General features: G+C 43.6%; 2 protein-coding genes across 5 annotated transcripts in view; one reads left to right on the top strand and one right to left on the bottom strand.

Annotated features, from left to right (window-relative positions):
* The window catches only part of LOC307208816 (uncharacterized protein), a 481,810-nt gene extending 465,184 nt beyond the window's left edge, over positions 1-16,626 (top strand). Inside the window, exon 2 of the mRNA XM_079963800.1 lies at positions 16,589-16,626. The gene's annotated coding sequence lies outside the window, so the exon portion shown is untranslated. The remainder of the gene's footprint in view (positions 1-16,588) is intronic.
* The window catches only part of FHIT (fragile histidine triad diadenosine triphosphatase), a 1,061,423-nt gene that overhangs the window by 580,312 nt on the left and 459,701 nt on the right, over positions 1-21,410 (bottom strand). The gene's annotated exons all lie outside the window — the stretch shown is intronic.

Here is a 21,410-nt window from a genome sequence, read left to right as displayed (position 1 = left end):
TAGGCCTGGCTACTGAATTTACGATCGAGGGGGAGGAGACCATGGTAATTGGAATGTGAGTTCGACCTGGCAGAACCCCATAACATTGAGGAGAGACTGTCAGACCTGCGAGGATTTAATGGGCAGACTTTAAGAATGTATCATTCAGAAGTGTGGAAATGGCGTCTGTCTGTCTGAAATATGGCTCTTGGAGGAACGGAAAATCCACACAGGATAAACAACGTCTGTTTTCAACCCACTTGTGGAGACTATCAGAGGTCACAAAGAAAGGAATATATGACAACAACAAGAAAATGAGGAAAACAATAAAGAGAAGATTGGATAGAACTGTGAATATTATTTGGACAGAACTGTAACATTAAAGCAGCAGCAAGAGAGATGTTTGGATCCCTTTCTGAGCTCGAAGCATGGGTACCCCCAACAAAATTTTTTAAAAAATTGGCTTTGTAATTTGGAATTAATGTGACTTGATTGGTTTGTTAATAAAAATCATATTAAAAAAAACCCTTCTCTCTGTGGGATGCAAGAAGGTGCTTTCCCTCACAAGTCCGTACACCCAAACGTATCTCCTCTTCAACAACTGGGGGTGTCAGGGCAGGTCACGACACACAGGCAAGCAAGGGAAGAGGACGCTTCAGTCTGTGGTGGAGAGCTGGTGCAACTGTCTTCCCAAGCCCCACCCTCTCTCTTCCCCAACCAGCTGATCACCCAGCCCTCCTTACTTGTAAGCAGACTTTCTTCTGCAAAGTTACTGCTGGTCAGTGTGGATAATAATGAGCCAGATGGACCAAAGGCCTAACTCAGTACAAGGCAGATCTTATGTTTCTATGTTTGGAGATGGCAGCAGTAGAACTCAGCAGCTATCATTCTTTACCTCGAAAGCCCTCTTGAAAGACCCTGTTGATGGCACTGTGTCTTAGGACGGGCATTGATGGGAGGGCTTTGCCCCAGAGTTTATGGCTCATGGTTTGTCTGGGAGAAGGAAACCATGAACCAGGGTTCGAAAGATACTCTTATGGCTTAGCTCTGCGATGTGCCAAAACAACCAGGGAGGAGCAAAGTGGCCATGATCCCAGAGCCTGTGTGCTACTGTGTTCACACCAAACTATGGTTTGGCTTAGCATGATGTGCAGACCAGGCCCTTGTCTGTTCTTTTAAGTTTTGGTCTATAATATAACTACGACTTTCAATCCCAGTGGTTAGAATCACAGCTGCCACCTCTGGGGGGGGTCCTGGGTGCCTCAGCACCCACAAAATTTCCACTGTGGGTGCCTGAGCATGTCTGCGGCCGCAGCAGGCCCCAATAGAGGCCATGAGGGGGAGACAGAGGCCCTGGCCCAGTTGCTGCTGCCGCAGCACCAGAAAACGCAAGGCAGCGGGTGGTGGTGGCAGGCAGAGACCAAGCAGCATGTGTGTGCACGCGCGCGCATGCACACAATGTAGCATCATGATGTCATGTTGCGCGTGTGCCGCTGAGCACCCACAATTGGGGGCCCAAGTTGGCGCCACTGGTTAGACTGAAAACCTCCTTTCTCTGGATAGCACAAAGCTAAGGGCTTTGCGACAGACCACCTTTTTTCGCGGACTTTTATTTGTGCAGAAAATTCTCTCTTTCCCTGTTCCCCTTTATCTTTGTGCAAGTGAGCTGGGTAGCTGAAAAGAGTTGGAAGGGCTGCCTTCCTGTTTGTTCCCTGCTCTGGCACCTTTCCGTTCTGTGCTCCCCGAGTAGCACCATTCTAAAGGCTAATAGCCCTGGAGGAGGCCAGGGAAGCCTAGAAGAAAAGGCCAATCATGGCGCAGTTAAAAAGGTCAAAAGTTGCTCCCTGAAGGGAGAGAAGGGGACGTGAGTGAGGGATGAGAGAAAGACAGCTGCAAAGGCTAAGAGCTGTACACCAAAGGGCGAGGTGCTTGTCTTTTGTTGCTTAAACTGCTTGCCTCGGGGAGGGGTTCGGCCTTTTTGTTGTGGTTCTCCTCCTTGCTGCAATTACCCTGCAAATCCCTGGCTCTGGCAAGAAAACGGGAAGCGAATCTTGAAATTAATCATAATAATCATAATAATAGCAATGGTAATAACTCTTTGGAACTATTTTTTTTTACTTTTAAGGAAGGCCAAAGCACAACAGTAGCACAGCCGTACCTTTGTGGATGTAAAAGTAGAGGTGGGTGTGTTCATGAATGGTAACTGCTTCTCAGTTTCTTTTGTACCAACAGCAGATGCACACAAAATAACAAGGCCTGAAATTTTAAGCAAACCCTCCAAGTGTCCCTATTTTCCAGGGACATTCCTGGATTTGGAGAAGCCGTTCTGATTTCTGATTTTATCCCGGAATATCCCGCTTTTCCCTATTTCAATTGGAGAAATGTCAGAGGGAATGGAATAGGACGCCCCTATTTTCATCTGAGAAATGTTGGAGGGTATGTTTTAAGCTAGGCACTGAATTCCTGTGTGCCATCCAGCACCCTCTGGTTCACAGCTACTTATCTTTGTTGCCTCCAGCAGTAAAGAGCCAAGTGCTTCCTTTTGTTTAATCTAAAGTGAGCTACTTCTTTAGCATCAAAGGTGGCCTGTGTTGACCTTACCTGGGCACCAGGATAAGATATTTCTGCTTTTGTAAAAGCTCCGTCCAGGCCGGCTGCTCACGCTGCTCTGAATCAACACCTTAGAAGTAACCCCAGGAGACAGCTGATTTAACACAGTGGGTGAAAGGCAGTTTTCCACAAGCCAGTGGGAGCAGTCAGATGGACTAAGAGCGCCACACAGAATATGAAATGTTATTTGAAAAGTGATTGGCAATGAGGAAAGGTAGCTAGCTGCTATTTACTCAGTAGCTACCTGCCAAAAGAAAAAGAAAAAAAGGGGGGTTTCTGAACTTAATATGCCAGTATCCTCCTTTGAGAAACCAATGTCGTTTTCAATGTACAGAATTTATAAATGACACTGCAGTCCTGAGTATCCCATTGGTAGAGATGCCCCTGACTCGGGAGCACATCAAACAAAAGGAAATTCCCTGCACAGAAGTAATATAAATAGGAAATCTGAATGATGTGTAGTTTGTGATATTTAAGCAAAGTATGTGCATCTGTTTAACAAGTGAGAGCTGGACCATAAAGAAAGCTGATCACCGAAGAATTGATGCTTTTGAATTATGGTGCTGGAGGAGACTTTTGAGAGTCCCATGGACTGCAAGAAGATCAAACCTCTCCATTCTTAAGGAAATCAGCCCTGAGTGCTCACTGGAAGGACAGATTGTGAAGCTGAGGCTCCAATACTTTGGCCACCTCATGAGAAGAGAAGATTCCCTAGAAAAGACCCTGATGTTGGGAAAGATTGAGGGCACAAAGGGGACAACAGAGGATTAGATGGTTGGACAGTGTTTTTGAAGCTACCAACATGAGTTTGACCAAGCTACGGGAGGCAATGGAAGTGCCTGGCGTGCTCTGGTCCATGGGGTCACAAAGAGTCGGACACGACTAATCGACTAAACAATAACAAGGAATGGGGACAGAGGAGAAAATTGCTTCAGTTTGCATTTAAAGATGGACCTATCTAATTTACACTTCCGGGGGGGGGGGGACAGCTGGAAATTTGCACGTCTCTGAATTTTGCAATGCAGTTCTCCAGCATATACTAGGGGAAGGTGTGTGTAAATTCAAAATAAATAAATAAATAAAAATGGCCGTTTCTGAATCTCTAAGGTCTACTGAAGACTTTTTAAAAATTCCAATGAACATTTTATTCTGATTATATCATTTTTACAAATTTCTACTTTCTTCGTACAGATGTCTCCCTACTTACGCAGGGGTTACATTCCCAGGTACCACACATATATGTAAAATTGCATATAGTGGGCATTGAATTAGGCCTTGTTAGCTGGTTGAGTCAGAAGCCTGCACATAGGCTGCAACTGCTGAGATGGAAACACAGAATATGTTAGGGTTGCCATGTTTCAAATGTAAAAAACCAGGACACACTGAAAATTGTTTGTCTTGCCTAAGATCCAGGACAAAGCACTGCCTTTCAGAAATTCCCCCGGGGTGTGAATTCTGCCTTTGAAATCCCGGTAATGTCCAGGAAAATCCAGGCATATGGCAGCCCTAGAATATGTATGCTGCCCTCAATGTAGTAGACAATCGGTAGGCCAATTTGTCTTCGGCAAAGATTGAGATGTGAACTTGTACACACACACACTTGAAAATTGGAACTGGATAATTCTCAGCACAATTCTACATTGCTGCAGGCAGTGCAAGAAAGATGGTCCTGCTCCTGCTGAAGAAGCTGGAAAACAATTGTAATCATGAGAAGAAAGCTGAAATTCAGTGAAATTGAAAAGGCGGCGCTGCAGAAGACGACATAAACCTAGAACGAAAAAGGACAGGCAAGCAGAATGGAGAACTACAAATGGAAATGGGGAAATCGTGGTCATAAGCCACAATAAAAATGAGCTGTTAGCCATCAACAATGCTCAGCTGCAATGTAGATCCCTGGTTCAGATGGCATTTTCTTATTTGTAGATGGCCTATGTTGTTTGTTTGCTTTAATTTGTATCACTTTAAAAAAAAATTGTCCCTGTTCATTTTTACAACATAGTAGGTTTCCGACGGCAGTTTATCTGACACAGACTGCAGAAAGGTAATCAAGTTGAGAAATACAAAATGCTCCTTTTTTTGCCCGCAGGCTTCCAGAGGGACATGAAAAAAGCAATTTCTGTGTGCATATCCTAAATGTAATGTCTAGTCTTAATCAATGTTACTTCTGCAGGAGAGAGGGGGAAAGGGATAATGAGAAGCATCACTACTTATCACTCTGACCACAGTGCAGAGCAAGTTCTTGTGCAGGCAAGCAGAATTGAAGATCCAACTTAATTTCATTTGAACAAAGTTTTAAAGGTTCCAGGAGATGCGGCGGAAGAATTTGCAAGAGCTGGGGGGGTGGGGAGCACGTCCCTTTTAAGTACCTCTTCTTCTCTATCAATCAAGTTGACCCCTCCTCCTTCTCAAACCCCATTTACTAGCATTTCCTGAGAGGCAGTACGCAGCCTTACCTTTTGTTGTTGTCAGTTAAACCTGCCACTCTATTATCCCCTGCCTTTCGCCTCACCAGTCTGCAGGCATTGTAGCGGCAGATCTGCATGAATGAAAATGGTTCCTGCTTATTTAAAACTGAGAAACTAGTTACAGTGGTACCTCAGGTGACATACGCTTCAGGTTACAGACTCTGCTAACCCAGAAATAGTGCTTCAGGTTAAGAACTTTGCTTCAGGATGAGAACAGAAATCATGCTCTGGTGGCGCAGCAGCGGGAGGAGGCCCCATTGGCTAAAGTGGTGCTTCAGGTTAAGAACAGTTTCAGGTTAAGTACGGACCTCCGGAACGAATTAAGTACTTTACCTGAGGTACTACTGTACCTCAAAATATTGTATGAGAAGAAGACCCAGACATCAGGGGCAGAACATATGCTTTGCATGCTGAAGGTCCTAGCTCCAGTCCCCCAGTTGAAGGATCCAAGGTATTAACACAGGAAGCCAACTTATGCTGAATCAGACCATTGGTCCATCTAACTCAGTGTTGTCTGCACTGACTGGCAGTGGCTCTCCAGGATTTCAGGCACCAAGCTCTACCAGGATCCAGCTTCCAGTACATGTTCCATGCAGGATCGGCCAAGGATCTCACTACTATGTGGCATGTTTAATGTATGGACATGGGAGATGCCTGCACTGACACTGTATCATCATGCTTAATGAGTAATGTGTGCAGCTATGCCTGTTTTTTTCTCTCTCTTACATTAATTAAATTACAGGCATGGAGGTTGAGCATTGTTATCAGGATCACAGCATGCAGGGAGGGGAGGTTTGTAATTAATGCAGAGTGTGGGGGGGATGTTCCTCCCTAGCTCCTCCCCCTCCCAGAAAATAACATTTAAAAATCAGGGTCCCCTCCCTCCCAAGATTCACAAAGATTATATACAGAAGCTCTGAGCATCCACAACTCCTTTAGTGCCCTTGGGTGCTGCTCATCAAGCCCTGGAAATCTGAATTCACTTAAAGTAGCTGGGTGTTTCCTTACTGCCTCTTTTCCTATCTTAGGCTGCAGCTCCCTCCTTGCATCCTTCATTCTGTTATCACCAGGTTGTGCATCGTTTTCCTTTTGGATGAAGAAAGAGGCAAAGTAGTTGAGCAGTCCGCCTTCACACAATAGCATTTCTCAATCTTCTCCTTGCAGAGAGCCCACTGTTTGCTTGTTCTTCCTCTTGCTTTGAATATAGCTAAAGAAACCTTTTTTATTATTCTTTTTAACCTTTCTTGCAAGCCTGATCTCATTCTGAGCTTTAGCCCACCTGACCTTCTCCCTGCAAGTGTTGGCTACTCTTGTATACTCCTCCTTTATGATTTCCCATTTCTTCCATTTCTTTTACACACCCTTTAAAAATCTGAGCTCATCTGTAAGCTCCTTATACAGCCACACCGTGTGTGTTTTTCTACAAGCCTCCCACTTTTCTTTCTTGTTGGAGTTGTCTGCATTTGTGCCTCCAATATTCCACCTTTAAGAAATTCTCATCCATCTTGAACTCCGTTCTCGCCGAGTACTTCTGACCATGGGATCTCACCCAGCAGCTCCTTAAGCTTTTTTAAATCCGCCTTCTTAAAAGACCTACACTCAACTTTCCCTTGCCTCTCTACAGCGAAGCCCAAGATCAAATTCAGATCTCCCCCCACAAATATCAAGTCAGCTAAGATGCTTGGTACTGATTTAATTGCTAAATTGGGGGACAAGAAATATTAAAAAGATTGAATAGAAATACAGTGCCATTCTAATCATATTAGTCTAAAGCATGAGGTAGTGAGAAAAGTCACCGAGAAAGACCATATCACATTCAAATATTTGGAGAAACAGAATGTGGACATCTAATGATGTACCACTGTTTCTTTTTGTTAGGAAATGCACCTGCTTGAAATAAACTTGAAGCCCAGCAAACTCCCCATACTAGACAACTCTCACCAGGTGTGTGGACGTTTTCTTGGTTACGCTTTTACATGGTCACTGAATGGAATGAGCATAACTTCAAAGCAGACTGTACTTCATACAGTTTCTAATCTCTGTCTAGACTTCCCCTAAAATTAACTTCCTGGCATGTCTGGTGAGTCTTTGAGATGATAATGAATTTGTCACAACTGCACGCTGTAGGGGAGTCACGTGATCCCTTGAGGGATCAGAATCTCTTGGAGGAGATAAGTACCTACATCATCACAGGGCCAGGCCTTTTCAGTGAGGCAATTTCCACAAGGCCGATGGGCTAGTCAGAAAGGCAAGCTGAGATCCAGTGACTGAAAGGCAATTCGGGTGGACAATGCATAATGCAGGAATGGTGGAAATTGATGGGTGGGGGCTTAAAGCAGGGGTCTGAAGCCTGTGGAACTCCAGATGTTACTAGACTAAAAGGTAAAGGACCCCTGACAGTTAAGTCCAGTCACGAACAACTCAGGTTGCGGTGCTCATCTCGCTTTACTGGCTGAGGGAACCGACGTTTGTCCGCAGACAGTTACTAGACTACAACATCCATAATTCCTGATCATGCTGGTGGGGATGATGGAAGTTCTAGAGGGTCGCAGGTTAGTAAGGTAAAGGGACCCCTGACCATTAGGTCAAGTCATGAGGCGCTCATCTCGCTTTATTGGCTGAGGGAGCCGGCGTACAGCTTCCGGGTCATGTGGCCAGCATGACTAAGCCGCTTCTGGCGAACCAGAGCAGTGCACGGAAATGCCGTTTACCTTCCCACCGGAGCGGTACCTATTTATCTACTTGCACTTTGATGTGCTTTCGAATTGCTAGGTTGGCAGGAGCAGGGATCGAGCAACAGGAGCTCACTCCATGGCAGGGATTCAAACTGCCAACCTTCTGATCGGCAAGTCCTAGGCTCTGTGGTTTAACCCACAGGTTAGTGACCCCTTAATTAAAGTCATGAAATAACTCAAGGGGGACATCTCCACTCTAGTTCCTGGAAGATCCATAATGTGGTCCTGCCCACAGCAAGGGTCCTTGACACTCACCAAGCCCCACCACAAACTTCCCTTGCCTTTCCGTTCTTTTTCTTGTCATCTTTTAAAAACTAATTTTTCTTCCTTTACTTCATTTATTTATGCATTTCCTCCAATGAGCTGAGTAGTACAAAGTGCATCATAGGCACAACTCTGCCTCTCCTATTTTACATATCCGCAGTGTCGCCTTTGTATTGAAAATTTCCACCAATTAGTCCTGACAACAGTTACTTTAGATTTCGTCTTTTAAATATGCCCACGTTTTTGTCAATTAAGCTTATATGAAGAAAAATGCTCTCACACACTCAAAATATCAAAGTGAGCCAACATTTTAATTTCCATGAGTGCAGAAGCATGAAGGCAAATACCTCGACTGAACTTGATAAAGGTAGATACATTATTTTGGTAGCACTGCCTATAAATGATGATAAATGAAGATGTAGAATGCCCTTATTGAAGTATATCAAGCTACTCTGCACAGCCCTCACATATCAATGGAATTATATTTCCTTCGCTTTTGCAGAGCAACATATTCATTTCTGAACAGCACTGAAAATTCTCCTCATTGCCCCCCACCACACCACACCACCCCCTTCCCCCCTCCTCCTTTGAAAGTGCAGGTCAATGAGTACACTAGATAGAAAGTTCTCAAGCTAATGATTTATAGAAGAGCTTTTGTTGAATTTATGAGCTCAAATGTTGAGGCAATTGGATCCCTCAATGTACTGTGAACCCAGCCCCCGAAAGACCGGCAGTGAGAACATGTGAACTATGCATTATAAAGGAGACTGAGATCAATTATTTCTCTTACCACTTAGGAGACATAAGGGGATGGGAAGGGGTTCAGTTGAAGAAAGGTAGGCTAATGTCAAATACTGGGAATTCTTTTTTTAAGCTATACAACAGTGGGCAGTAAGGATGCATTGCTGAGAAAGGTTGTTTTCTGTACCTGCTTAGGAAATGAGGATGGAAGGTGGCAACTTGAACCTATGGCTATCAGAACAAACACTTTAACCATGATCTGCCCAATGGACAATCAAACAGTCACCAGAGACTTTTGATGGAACCAGGAGATGACAGTTTTCTCCCTTGGCTTGTATGATGACTGTGCTATGGCCATGCCAGCAATTAGCACGAGCATTCTGTCATCTTACCTGTGGTCACAGTTAAAAATCAGTTTCAGAACCACTAGACAAATTGACTTGTCAGTATGCATTTCAGAACTATAAAACCACAGTCCCACTTTTTTTACAAGTACATGTGTGCTTATCTTTAAGTACATAAAAATCCAATTGACTTTGATAGGATTAACCTCCTATTTAAAGCTAAATACACACCTATTTTTTTGTGTGTGTGTGTGTGTGTGTGTGTGCAAGATCAATGTCTAAACCTCACCAGCTCCACCTTCATATGGCATTGAGAGAAACTAATGAAAAATTTAGTTGCTTTCTACACACATCCTTCCCCTTACCCCACAACCTAAGTCGCTGCTCTTTGAGAGGGCAGAGAAGAAGGCTAAACCAACTATGCATTTTAAATATCCAATCAAATATCTTGCTCAACAGCTGCTCTGGCAGGGCTCCACCATGAGAAAAAGTGGGTAAGTTGCTTAGATCAGATCACTGGTAATGAATACTGATGCAATTTAAATGAATATGAGATGGGAGCCATCTAGAAATAAGCTGGATCTTTAGTTAATAAGGGAAATAGTTGCAGTATGAGGGTGTGGCTGCATGCCAAAAGCTTAGGACCGGTTTTCTTAACTACTAGTACTACTCATGGTGTAACTCCACAGAAAGCTGTACTCTTATTGTATTTGAGACACTTTCAATTGCATATCCTTGCTCATGAGTCTTCCATTGTGCTTCTCTTTGTGTGTTGTTCAATTGTAATTATTCATTTAAATCAGATACACAGCATGCCCGGAGGTCAGATCTATCAATGACTATTGTGTCCAGCTGAACATCCATGTTCAGAGGCAGGATGCAACTGAATACAAGCCCTCAAATCATCTACGTCTTACTCTTCAAGTCTCCTACAAAACACAGTTTAATCTCTGCTGATGATAAACCTGCATCCTCCCTCTGGCTGTGGGAGGGAATCAGGATGGGCCATTTCCTCTGACCTCACCACTCAGCCTTCTCAGAATATCTGTAAATGTCACTATGGAAGGACCTGTGGATCCAGAATTGGCCACCACAGTCACTTACAGACCCACTGTTAAAACCGTGTTTATGGAAGACAATCTTACTTGCCTATGAGCGATCGCCAAAGAAGAAAGAAATGTCACTGTGATCCTTGGATGAAGGGCGGTATATAAATTTGATAAATCAATAATAATAATAATAATAATAATAATAATAATAATAATAGGTATGAGCTTTTGTGTGCATGCACACTTCTTCAGATGCACACGAAAGCTCATACCAATAAGAAACTTAGTTGGTCTCTAAGGTGCTACTGGAAGGAATTTTTTTTATTTTGTTCCGACTACAGCAGACCAACACGGCTACCTACCTGTAATAGTAATAATAATAATAATTTTGAAGTGGAGTGACACCACCAAAAATGTGTCAGGAGAGGAATGCTGAGCACTCTATAGATCACCCAGAACTCAGATTATAACAACAATGAAGCAATTTATCGCTTCTGCGCATGTGTGAGTGGCAAAACCCGGACATAACCCGTTCTGGTACTTCTGGGTTTCCCACAGTCCATAACCCGAAAACACGTAACCTGAAGCATCCATAACATGAGGTATGACTGTAATTTAGTATGCAGAAGCATTTGGAAAGTAAGCTACCCATTAAGAAGAAACACACTTAATGCTACCACAGAGAACTGGTTCCAGCCAGCCCTGGATGCAGAACTCAGAGAAGGCTAATCTGGTTTACAGCAAGATGTGTTTAAAACCAAACCAGTTTCATTTGAGGACCGCTGCCTCCAGTTTCATCCATCCAAGTTAAGCGGAACATAACAAGTAGAATACGACGAAACGCACACAATTTGCCCCCCAAAAGGCCCTCCCATGAGGCCGGCTGAAATCTTGTTTAAGCGGGCCTGAGCTTGTCCTTGCAACTTGTTTTCCATTTCACATCAAGTACTTAAGAGACAATTTAAACAACAACAGAGCGACATGCTGTTCACAGAATCAAAAGGAAAAAAAGGAAGGAAAGAAAGAAAGAATATGACAATCCTATCAAAGAGTCGGGGGAGGGGAGAGAATTGCCTAGACTTCATCTCCCTCCCACCCTCCTTTGCTATGTTGACTTTGAAAGCTTTAATTATAATCTCCACAGTAATACTTAACCTTGGCTTATGCAGACACAGTCAATAAAACTGCAAAGCTACAGCCCTGTAATCAGCTCAATATGGTAGATTTGCTCCTGAAATAAATTATTATTTATCAGGGAGAGAAATAATATGCTTTCCGGCTGTAACAATGCTATAGCGTGAAACTCAGCCTGAGCTCCCCCGCTCCCCCCGCCTCTCTCACATCTGTTTTAGAGAGTAGTCCAAAATGACAACTGAAGTTTTTAATACCCATTGCAAAGCAACACCATCCTTGTACATTATTCATATCAGTGTCTGGAGGGCTCACAAGACATTGTAAGCCCATTATGCTAAGCAGTGAGCAGCTATATTTTTACAAGCAGGCCCAGCGAGGGGTCCATGAATAGATGGATGCATCTAATTATTTCAAACTACAGTGTGTGCATTAAAGCAAGCGATCCTATGCCGAGTTTTGCGGGTGTAATTCTCAGCGCCGCAGCATAAAGGTTCAAAAGTACATTCCATTAATAAAAAAAAGCCTAACAGTATTACGTTACAAATCACATCCATTGATAATGATCAGAGGCACAGATCTGCAAGACAGTATCTCTCACTGAACCAACCAGCAGACACTGATGACTACAACAACAACAAATATATATATACCTGAAGTATACCTGAAGGAGCGTCTCCACCCCCATTGTTCAGCCCGGACACTGAGGTCCAGCGCCGAGGGCCTTCTGGCAGTTCCCTCACTGCGAGATGTGAGGTTACAGGGAACCAGGCAGAGGGCCTTCTAAGTTGTGGCGCCCGCCCTGTGAAACACCCTCCCATCAGTTGTCAAGGAAATAAACAATTACCTGACTTTTAGAAGACATCTGAAGGCAGCCTTGTTTAAGGAAGCTTTTAATGTTTGATGTTTTATCATGTTTTTAATATTCTGTTGGGAGCCGCCCAGAGTGGCTGGGGAAACGCAGCCAGATGGGTGGGGTATAAATTATTATTATTATTATTATTATTATTATTATTATTATTTTCCTGTCTAGAGCAGGCTTTAAAGGAATTACTTCTTTACACAATGCTTAATTAAGCAGCACACAGGAAGTGGTGAAGACCTCTAGTTCAGATGGCTTTTTAAAAGGGAGTTCAAGAAAGGACAACCAAAATGCCCATTGCAAAGATTGCAATGTTTGGGGCTTTTTAAAGTTTAGTTTAGTTTAGTTTAGTTTAGTTTAGTTTAGTTTAGTTTAGTTTAGTTTAGTTTAGTTTAGTTTAGTTTAGTTTAGTTTATCTTATCTTATCTTATCTTATTTTATCTTATCTTATCTTAGTTTAGCTAAGCTAAGCTAAGCTAAACTAAGCTAAACTAAGCTAAACTAAGATAAGCTTAGTTTAGTAAGAGGTAACATGACATGTTTATAGAATGATTCATAGCATGAAGGAAATGTATAGAACTCATGGACATGCAACAAACCTAAATGCTGGGAGATTCAGGACAGATCAAAGTACTTCTTCGCACAGCCCATAGTTGAATTCAACTCTCCCAGGAGGCAGTGCTGGCCATCAACTTGGATGGTTTCAAAAGAGGGTTAGACAAATTCATGGAGGAGAGGCATATCGCTGGCTTCTAGCCATGATGACTATGCTTCACCTCCACAGTTGGAAGCACCAATGCTTCTGAATACCAGTTGCTAGAAAACACAGGAAAGGGAAATGGGCACTTGTGCTGGGGTCCTGCTTGCAGGTTTCTCACGGCCACTGTGATGACAGGATGTTGGATAAGAAGACCCCAGCAGGGTCTTCTTAAAAAGGGAGTAGGCAGATGTACAGAAGATATGTCCTGTATCAGCCATAAGCTGTGATGGGACCTAAACAGAACAGTCTTGTTCAGAGAAAACGCCACCAAACACCAGTTGCTGGAATGCAAGCGCAAAACAGCTATTGCTTTGATGCCTTGCTTGAGAGCTTCTCCAAGGCATCCCAAGGCTGGGCAGCATGGACCTTTGGTGAGTTCCACTGTGGCTGTTCTTATGTTCTCTATAAATATGTTCTCTATTTGCATACTAGTTCCCATCAGGGTTGCATGTGCAGCAGCATAAGCCAAGGCCCAAATTGGCTCTCCTGGCTACTTAAGAAAATGCATAAGCCCAGTAACCCCATTCTTATGCATCACTAGCTGTCTCTTAATGGGGAATATGTTGTAATAAATGTATTCCCCTTTCCTCTTGATTGAAAAAAGGAGCCCTGACAGTTAAGTCCAGTTGTGAACGACTCTGGGTTTGCAGCGCTCATCTCACTTTACTGGCCGAGGGAGCCGGCGTTTGTCTGCAGACAGTTTTTCCGGGTCATGTGGCCAGCGTGACTAAGCCGCTTCTGGTGAAACCAGAGCAGCGCGCAGAAACGCTGTTTACCTTCCTGCCACAGTGGCACCTATTTATCTACTTGCACCTTTTTTTGGCGTGCTAGGTTGGCAGGAGCTGGGACCGAGCAACGGGAACTCACCCTGTCGCAGGGATTCAAACCGCCAAACTTCCGATCGGCGAGCCCAAAAGTCTCAGTGGTTTAGACCACAGCTCCACCTGCGGCCCTCTCTTGATAAAAACAAGCCAGTAATTATTCCACCTGCTCTGTCTAACACATGTTGCACTGACCTGGGCATGCAGAGGGGAAAGGTGAAGCATTCTAAGTGTTTTAAGACAAAACTGTGCCTGCCTGTTCATACACTGCAGCAGCCTTTCCCAACCTGGTAGCCTCCAGATGATGTTGGACTACAACTCCCATCAGCCCTAGCCAGTATAGCCAACCGTCAAGGATGGTGGAAATTGTAATACAAAACAACTGGATGCCCCCAAGTTAAGGATGGCTATATTATGGCAAGGTATAATATATGCACATCAAGGTGCATGCAAATGAAATATTCCTTGAAGATTATGCTGTTGAATTGCAATTCTAGACCTGAACTAGAGTATATAGATCTTCTGTAGGAATTCTAATTACAGCCAGCGTGATTTCTCTGTCTCTCTTTTTTGTTCTGCTTAGAGTATCACACACTGTCACAAAACAAGCTGCTCCTTAAGATAAGCTAACTGAAATTTTAGTATACAGCTGTGCAATGCCTGCCCCCACCAACAACCCGACTTTATGGAAGCTGGATGCATGCCAGTTTCTAATTGCTTGTCTTTAAACTACTGGCTCTCTTGTAATTATTCCCATCCTGGGATCCTTGGCTGTTCTCTAACTCATTTTGCATACCATATTCCTTATAAAGACCTTAGAAAGCTTGCCAGTTTTCATATATAACTGGTACATTCACCATAAAAAAGGTCTCTGATTATTCTAATCCCAATAGTCAAAACAGTTCCAAGTTTTATAAGCCTGTGCTATCTGTCTTTTCTGTCAGCCAGCAGGTATTTCACTGACCCAATGGCACTGGAAACCTGTAACTGTCTTCTCTTTCTCTATCCTAAGGAGTTTTTAGCATGTTTTCTGGGAACACTTCTGGGAAGAAATGTTGCTCTCCTTCTCCCTCCATCTGCGTTGTCTGGTTTGTTTCCCATTTTAAAATGGCTCTGTAAGAAAGAGGAATTTCCATCTTGGCTGTTGCCTGATTCAATTAGATTGAAAACTATCAAACCAACATTGCATCCTGGGGCATTTGAGGTGGGGGGGGGATAATACCATGCTGTATCAGAGACTAGACAATAGACCCCCCCCCCATGCAACTCAAGGTATCCAGCCCAACAAGGGATGCATTTTATGACCTCCTCAAGTGACGTGGGAGCACATATGCAGTTCGGAGCATCTGGTTAGGTAAATCCTGTCTACCTAACCTTTTTGGAATTGTTTGAGAATGTCAGTTTGCATGTGGATAGGGGTGATGTGGGAGGCACCATGTACATGGACTTTTGAATAGCTTTTGGTGAAGTTACACATGAAAGGCAATTGTGTAAATACTATGTAAGCACTAAGTTAATAATTGGATCTGTGCTTTCTAACTTGTTCATAAATGGCCGAGAGTTAGGAAGAAGCAATTAAGTAGCCAAATGTCCTGATGACACCAAACTGTTCAGGGTGGTAGAAACAAAAAATGGATTGCAAGGTGTTTGAAAATGATCTCTCCAAACTTGGTGAGCAGACAATAAAATGGTAAGGTAAAGGTAAACCTGACTGTTAGGTCCAGTCGCGGACGACTCTGGGGTTGTGGGGCTCATCTCACTTTATTAGCCGAGGAAGCCGGCGTTTGTCCACAGACAGCTTCTGGGTCATGTGGCCAGCAGGACTAAGCCGCTTCTGGCAAACCAGAGCAGTGCACGGAAACTCCTTTTACCTTTTCAGGTTGCGAACAGGCCTCTGGAATGGACCCCGTTCACAACCAGAAGTACCACTGTAATGCCTTTCTACAACTCTATGTTGCAAACACACTTGGAATACTGTGTACACCTCTTGTCACCTGAACTCTAAGAAAGATACAGTAGAGCTGGAAAAAGTACAGAAAGGGGCATCCAGAAGGATTAAGGGAATGGGTCAACTGTCTTTATGAGAAAAGCTTAGGTTCTAGGCTTTTTTGTCTAGAATGTGAGCAAGGTGGGGACATGATCATGCATAGTGTGGAGAAAGTGTTTGGGGAAAGTTATTCTCCTTCTGAAAAAGGAGACTTTTTCAGGTGGTCCGAAATTTAGCGGAACCACCTGCTACATCGGGGCCCAGTACAGGCCACATGATCTCCTGCAATGATTTTGCTAAGTTTTTTGCAGATAAAATCGCTCAGATTCGGGAAGAGGTAGACGCCACCGTGGGAGCAGGGCCGGGGTGGGAGAGTGCTAGAGTCCTGTCTAGTCAAATTGTGTGGGATCAATTCCAATCTGTTACCTCCGAGGATGTGGACAGGCTGCTTGGATGAGTGAAACCAACAACCTGTCTCCTTGATCCTTGCCCATCCTGGCTTATAAAAGCTAGCTGGGAAGGGCTGGGTGGTGAATGCTTCCCTCCGTGAGGGAGCCTTCCCAGACCCGCTGAAAGAGGCGGTTATTAAACCGCTTCTTAAAAAACCCTCTTTATATGTGGCCACGATGGCCAACTATCGCCCAGTCTCAAATCTTCCATTCTTGGGCAAGGTGATTGAGCGAGTGGTTGCTGAACAACTCCAGGCACGCCTGGAAGAAGCAGACCATTTGGATCCCTTCCAGTCGGGATTCAGGCCTCATCACAGGACTGAAACTGCCTTGGTCGCACTGGTTGATGATCTCCGGCGGGCTAGGGACAAAGGTGAGAGCTGTTTCCTAGTTCTGCTGGGACTCTCAGTGGCGTTTGATACCATCGACCATAACATCCTTCTGGACCGTCTTGAGGGGCTGGGAGCTAGGGGCACTGTCCTACAGTGGTTCCGCTCCTTCCTCCTGGGCCGTGTTCAGAAAGTGGTGGTGGGGGATGAGTGTTCAGACCCCATGGCTCTCACTTGTGGGGTGCCTCAGGGTTCTGTCCTCTCCCCCATGCTTTTTAACATCTACATGCAGCCGCTGGGAGAGATCATCAGGGGGTTTGGACTGGGTGTTCATCAGTATGCGGATGATACCCAGCTATACCTCTCTTTCAAATCAGAACCAGTGAAGGCGGTGACGGTCCTGTGTGAGTGTCTGGAAGCGGTTGGAGGATGGATGGCACCTAACAGATTGAGATTGAATCCTGACAAGACAGAAGTACTGTTTTTTTTTTATAATAATATTTATTGAATTTTACAAAAAGGTTTACAAAAACAGAAAAACACACAAACACAAAAAAACAAAAAAAAATTTAAAAAGAAAAATTAAAAATCATTGTTTCATATATCATAACATTCCTTAACTTACTTTCATGACTTCCTCACATCTCCCTATTTTGTATTCCATTTAGAAATTTAATCAGCAAATTCTTATCCTCTTATTTTACACTTAATTAATTATCCTCTCGAATTTTAACTTCTAAACATATTTGCTAGAACCACTTCATTTCATTTCAACATCATTCGCATTCAAAAATTTTACAGTGTTTCTGTATATACATTTTAAATTTCTTCCAGTCTTCTTCCACCGACTCTTCTCCCTGGTCTCGGATTCTGCCAGTCATTTCCGCCATCTCCATGTACTCCATCAGTTGCATCTGCCAATCTTCCAGAGTGGGTAGGTCTTGTGTCTTCCAATGCTTTGCGATGAGAATTCTTGCTGCTGCTGTTGCGTACATAAAGAAAGTTCTATCCTTCTTTGACACCAATTGGCCGACTATGCCCAGGAGAAAAGCCTCTGGTTTCTTAGGGAAAGTGTACCTTTTTTAGTTCATTATATATCATCTCCCAGAAGGCCTTAATCCTTGGGCACATCCACCAAAGGTGAAAGAATGTACCTTCAGTTTCTTTACATTTCCAACATTTATTATCGGGCAAATGATAAATTTTTGCAAGCTTGACTGGGGTCATGTACCACCTATACATCATTTTCATAATATTCTCTCTTAAAGCATTACATGCCGTAAATTTAATCCCGGTGGTCCATAACTTCTCCCAGTCAGCAAACATAATATTGTATCCTATATCTTGTGCCCATTTTATCATAGCTGATTTTACCGTTTCTTCCTCCGTATTCCATTTCAACAGCAAGTTATACATTTTTGACAATACCTTAGCATTGGGTTCTAACAATTCTGTCTCTAACTTTGATTTTTCCACCTGGAAGCCCACTTTCTTATCCTGGTTATATACTTCTCTTATTTGAAAATAGTGTAACCAGTCTTGCACCTTATCTTTAAGTTTCTCATAACTCTGCAGTTTCAATTTGTCACCTTCCTCTTCCAAAATTTCCCAATACTTAGGCCATTTGGTCTCCATATTAAGTTTTTTTAACGCTTTAGCTTCCATAGGTGAGAGCCACCTTGGGGTTTTCCTTTCCAAAAGATCTTTATATCTCGACCATACATTAAACAGTGCTTTTCTGACAATATGGTTTTTAAAAGCCTTATGTACCTTAACCTTGCCATACCACAAGTATGCATGCCATCCAAATGCATTATCATAGCCTTCAAGGTCTAAGATGTCTGTGTTTTCAAGAAGTAGCCATTCCTTCAACCAGCAGAAAGCTGCTGATTCATAATAAAGCTTCAAGTCTGGCAGGGCAAATCCCCCTCTATCTTTAGCATCCGTAAGTATCTTAAATTTTATTCTGGGCTTTTTGCCAGACAGAAGTACTGTTTTTTGGGGACAGGAGGCGGGCAGGTGTGGAAGACTCCCTGGTCTTGAATGGGGTAACTGTGCCCCTGAAGAACCAGGTGTGCAGCCTGGGAGTCATTTTGGACTCACAGCGGTCCATGGAGGCACAGGTCAAATCTGTGTCCAGGGCAGCTGTGTACCAGCTCCATCTGGTACGCAGGCTGAGACCCTATCTGCCTGCGGACTGCCTCGCCAGAGTGGTGCATGCTCTGGTTATCTCCCGCTTGGACTACTGCAATGCGCTCTACATGGGGCTACCTTTGAAGGTGACCCGGAAACTACAACTAATCCAGAACGCAGCAGCCAGACTGGTGACTGGGAGCGGCCGCCAAGACCATATAACACCGGTCTTGAAAGACCTACATTGGCTCCCAGTATGTTTCCGAGCACAATTCAAAGTGTTGGTGCTGACCTTTAAAGCCCTAAACGGCCTCGGTCCAGTATACCTGAAGGAGCGTCTCCACCCCCATCGTTCTACCCGGACACTGAGGTCCAGCACCGAGGGCCTTCTGGTGGTTCCCTCACTGTGAGAAGCCAAGTTACAGGGAACCAGGTAGTGGTGCCCACCCTGTGGAACGCCCTCCCACCAGATGTCAAAGAGAACAACAACTACCAGACTTTTAGAAGACATCTGAAGGCAGCCCTTTTTAGGGAAGCTTTTAATGTTTGATGTATCACAGTATTTTAATATTCTTTTGGAAGCTGCCCAGAGTGGCTGGGGAAACCCAGCCAGATGGGCGGGGTATAAATAATAAATTATTATTATTATTATTATTATTATTATTACTTCTCTCATAATACTAGGAGCCCAATGAAGCCCAATGCTGGAAGATTCAGAGCAGACAACATTAACCACCTCTTCACAGAGCAGTTAGTTAAACTGTAGAAGACATATTGTGACCAGCATACAGTATTGACTCCCCCTCCTGCTTTGAATTTGAATGAAGGGAGCCCTACCAAGCATTCTAATTCTGTTACACAAAAATCTTAAGTTATCTGAATTCGGTATGAACAGGTTATATTTCAAACGGTCCTAGAATAAGAGTGTCAGTCTGGAACAAAAGCATCTGTTTGTTGCTTAAATTTTAAGGGATTAGCTTTATAGAGTGCTGTGCAGCAGAACCCCAGCGAGAAATTTTGCTAATCTTATCAAAACTCTCTTTTTGGTACCCTTGAAATTCCTTTGATGTTTCACCTATGCAAAATAATAATAATACAACTCTTTCTTTCTTTTCCCCCTTTTAAGTAAAATTTACTGGCAGCTACAGTTAGATTCCACAGTTTTAGAAGCAGCAGTTTATATATGGTACTAATTTACTAAAATTGAGTAAATTTTACTTTTTCCTGTTGCTTCTGTAATATAACCAGGAGTTAGAAAATGTTGCAAATTACCCAGAGATTTACCAATAGACCCCGATGTACCTTCTGCCAACTTCTGCCTATATATACGGGTGGCGCTGTGGTCTAAACCACTGAACCTCTTGAGCTTGCTGATCAGAAGGTTGGTGGTTCAAATTTGTGCGTTGGGGTGAGCTCCCATTGCTCTGTCCCAGCTTCTAGCAGTCTGAAAGTACATCAGTGCAAGTAGATAAATTGGTACCGCCATGGCGGGAAAGTAAATGGTGTTTCTGTGCGCCAGAAGCGGTTTAGTCATGCTGGCCACAGGGCCCAGAAATCTGCCTGCGGACAAACGCCGGATCCCTCGGACTGAAGCGGCGCACCCCATAATTGCCTTTGACTGGACTTAACTGTCCAGGGGTCCTTTACCTTTACTAAAACCAATGTATTCAAGTAGCCATTAGTATTCATGAACTAACAGAACAATCCTATATAGGCCTACTCAGAAGCTGGTAAGTGGGGATATGACTGTAGCCTAGGTCAATTTAAACCCAAGTACCATGACTTAGCTACTCTGTGGATGGTACTGTGTTGCAGGATTGGGTTGAGATCATAACAACTGTCCAGTCAGTCTGGCTTCCCACTGAGAAAGGAAGGTGAGAGGAATAGCATTAGGTATACAGTGGTACCTTGGCTTGCAACTGTTTTGGAAGTGCCTTTTTTGGATTACAGTGGTACCTCGGGTTAAGAACTTAATTCGTTCTGGAGGTCTGTTCTTAACCTGAAACTGTTCTTAACCTGAGGTACCACTTTAGCTAAAGGGGCCTCCTGCTGCCGCCACCGTGCAATTTCTGTTCTCAACCTGAAGCAAAGTTCTTAACCCGAGGTACTATTTCTGGGTTACCGGAGTCTGTAACCTGAAACGTCTGTAACCTGAAGCGTCTGTAACCCGAGGTACCACTGTACAACCCTTTTTTTTTTTTTTTGGGATTACTACCCATTTATTTTTTTGGGAGGCCCCAACCTGTTTTGGTTTACAACTGGACCTCTGGAACAGATTATGGTTGTAAACCAAGGTACCACTGTACTTAAACGCTTTGAAGTTTAATAATTAGGGAGCTGTAATTAATCACAATCATTTGGATTCCATGCCAATTGTTTTCTAGTGAGATGCTAGACTAGCTCTGCATATGTACTTCAGTTCTGGGCCTTTCTGACTGAACATAGAACATTAATGGCATTGTAAAGATTGCTTTCCTGGTGAATTCTAGAATGGGAAGCTGCGAAGAAGGCAATCATACATAGGCTTTGCATTTGATTTTTGCTGCATATTTACTAAAGGAACACCACAAGGCTGGCTTTGCGATGGGTCAAATGGAGTTGTTTAAAAAAGGCTTGGGGAGCCCTCCACTCTCCAGATGCTGCTAGACTCCAACTCCCACCATCCCTGATCACCAGCCATGCAGAGTGGGGCCAATGCGAGTTGGTCCAATAACATCCAGAAGCCACTAGCTCCCCGCCCCTTCTTTCAAG

Source organism: Podarcis cretensis (genome assembly GCF_951804945.1).
Source record: "Podarcis cretensis genome assembly, chromosome: 2".
NCBI classification, from domain to species: domain Eukaryota; kingdom Metazoa; phylum Chordata; class Lepidosauria; order Squamata; family Lacertidae; genus Podarcis; species Podarcis cretensis.
The sequence above is the reverse complement of the archived record's forward strand: the minus strand, read 5'-3'. Positions and strand labels throughout refer to the sequence as shown.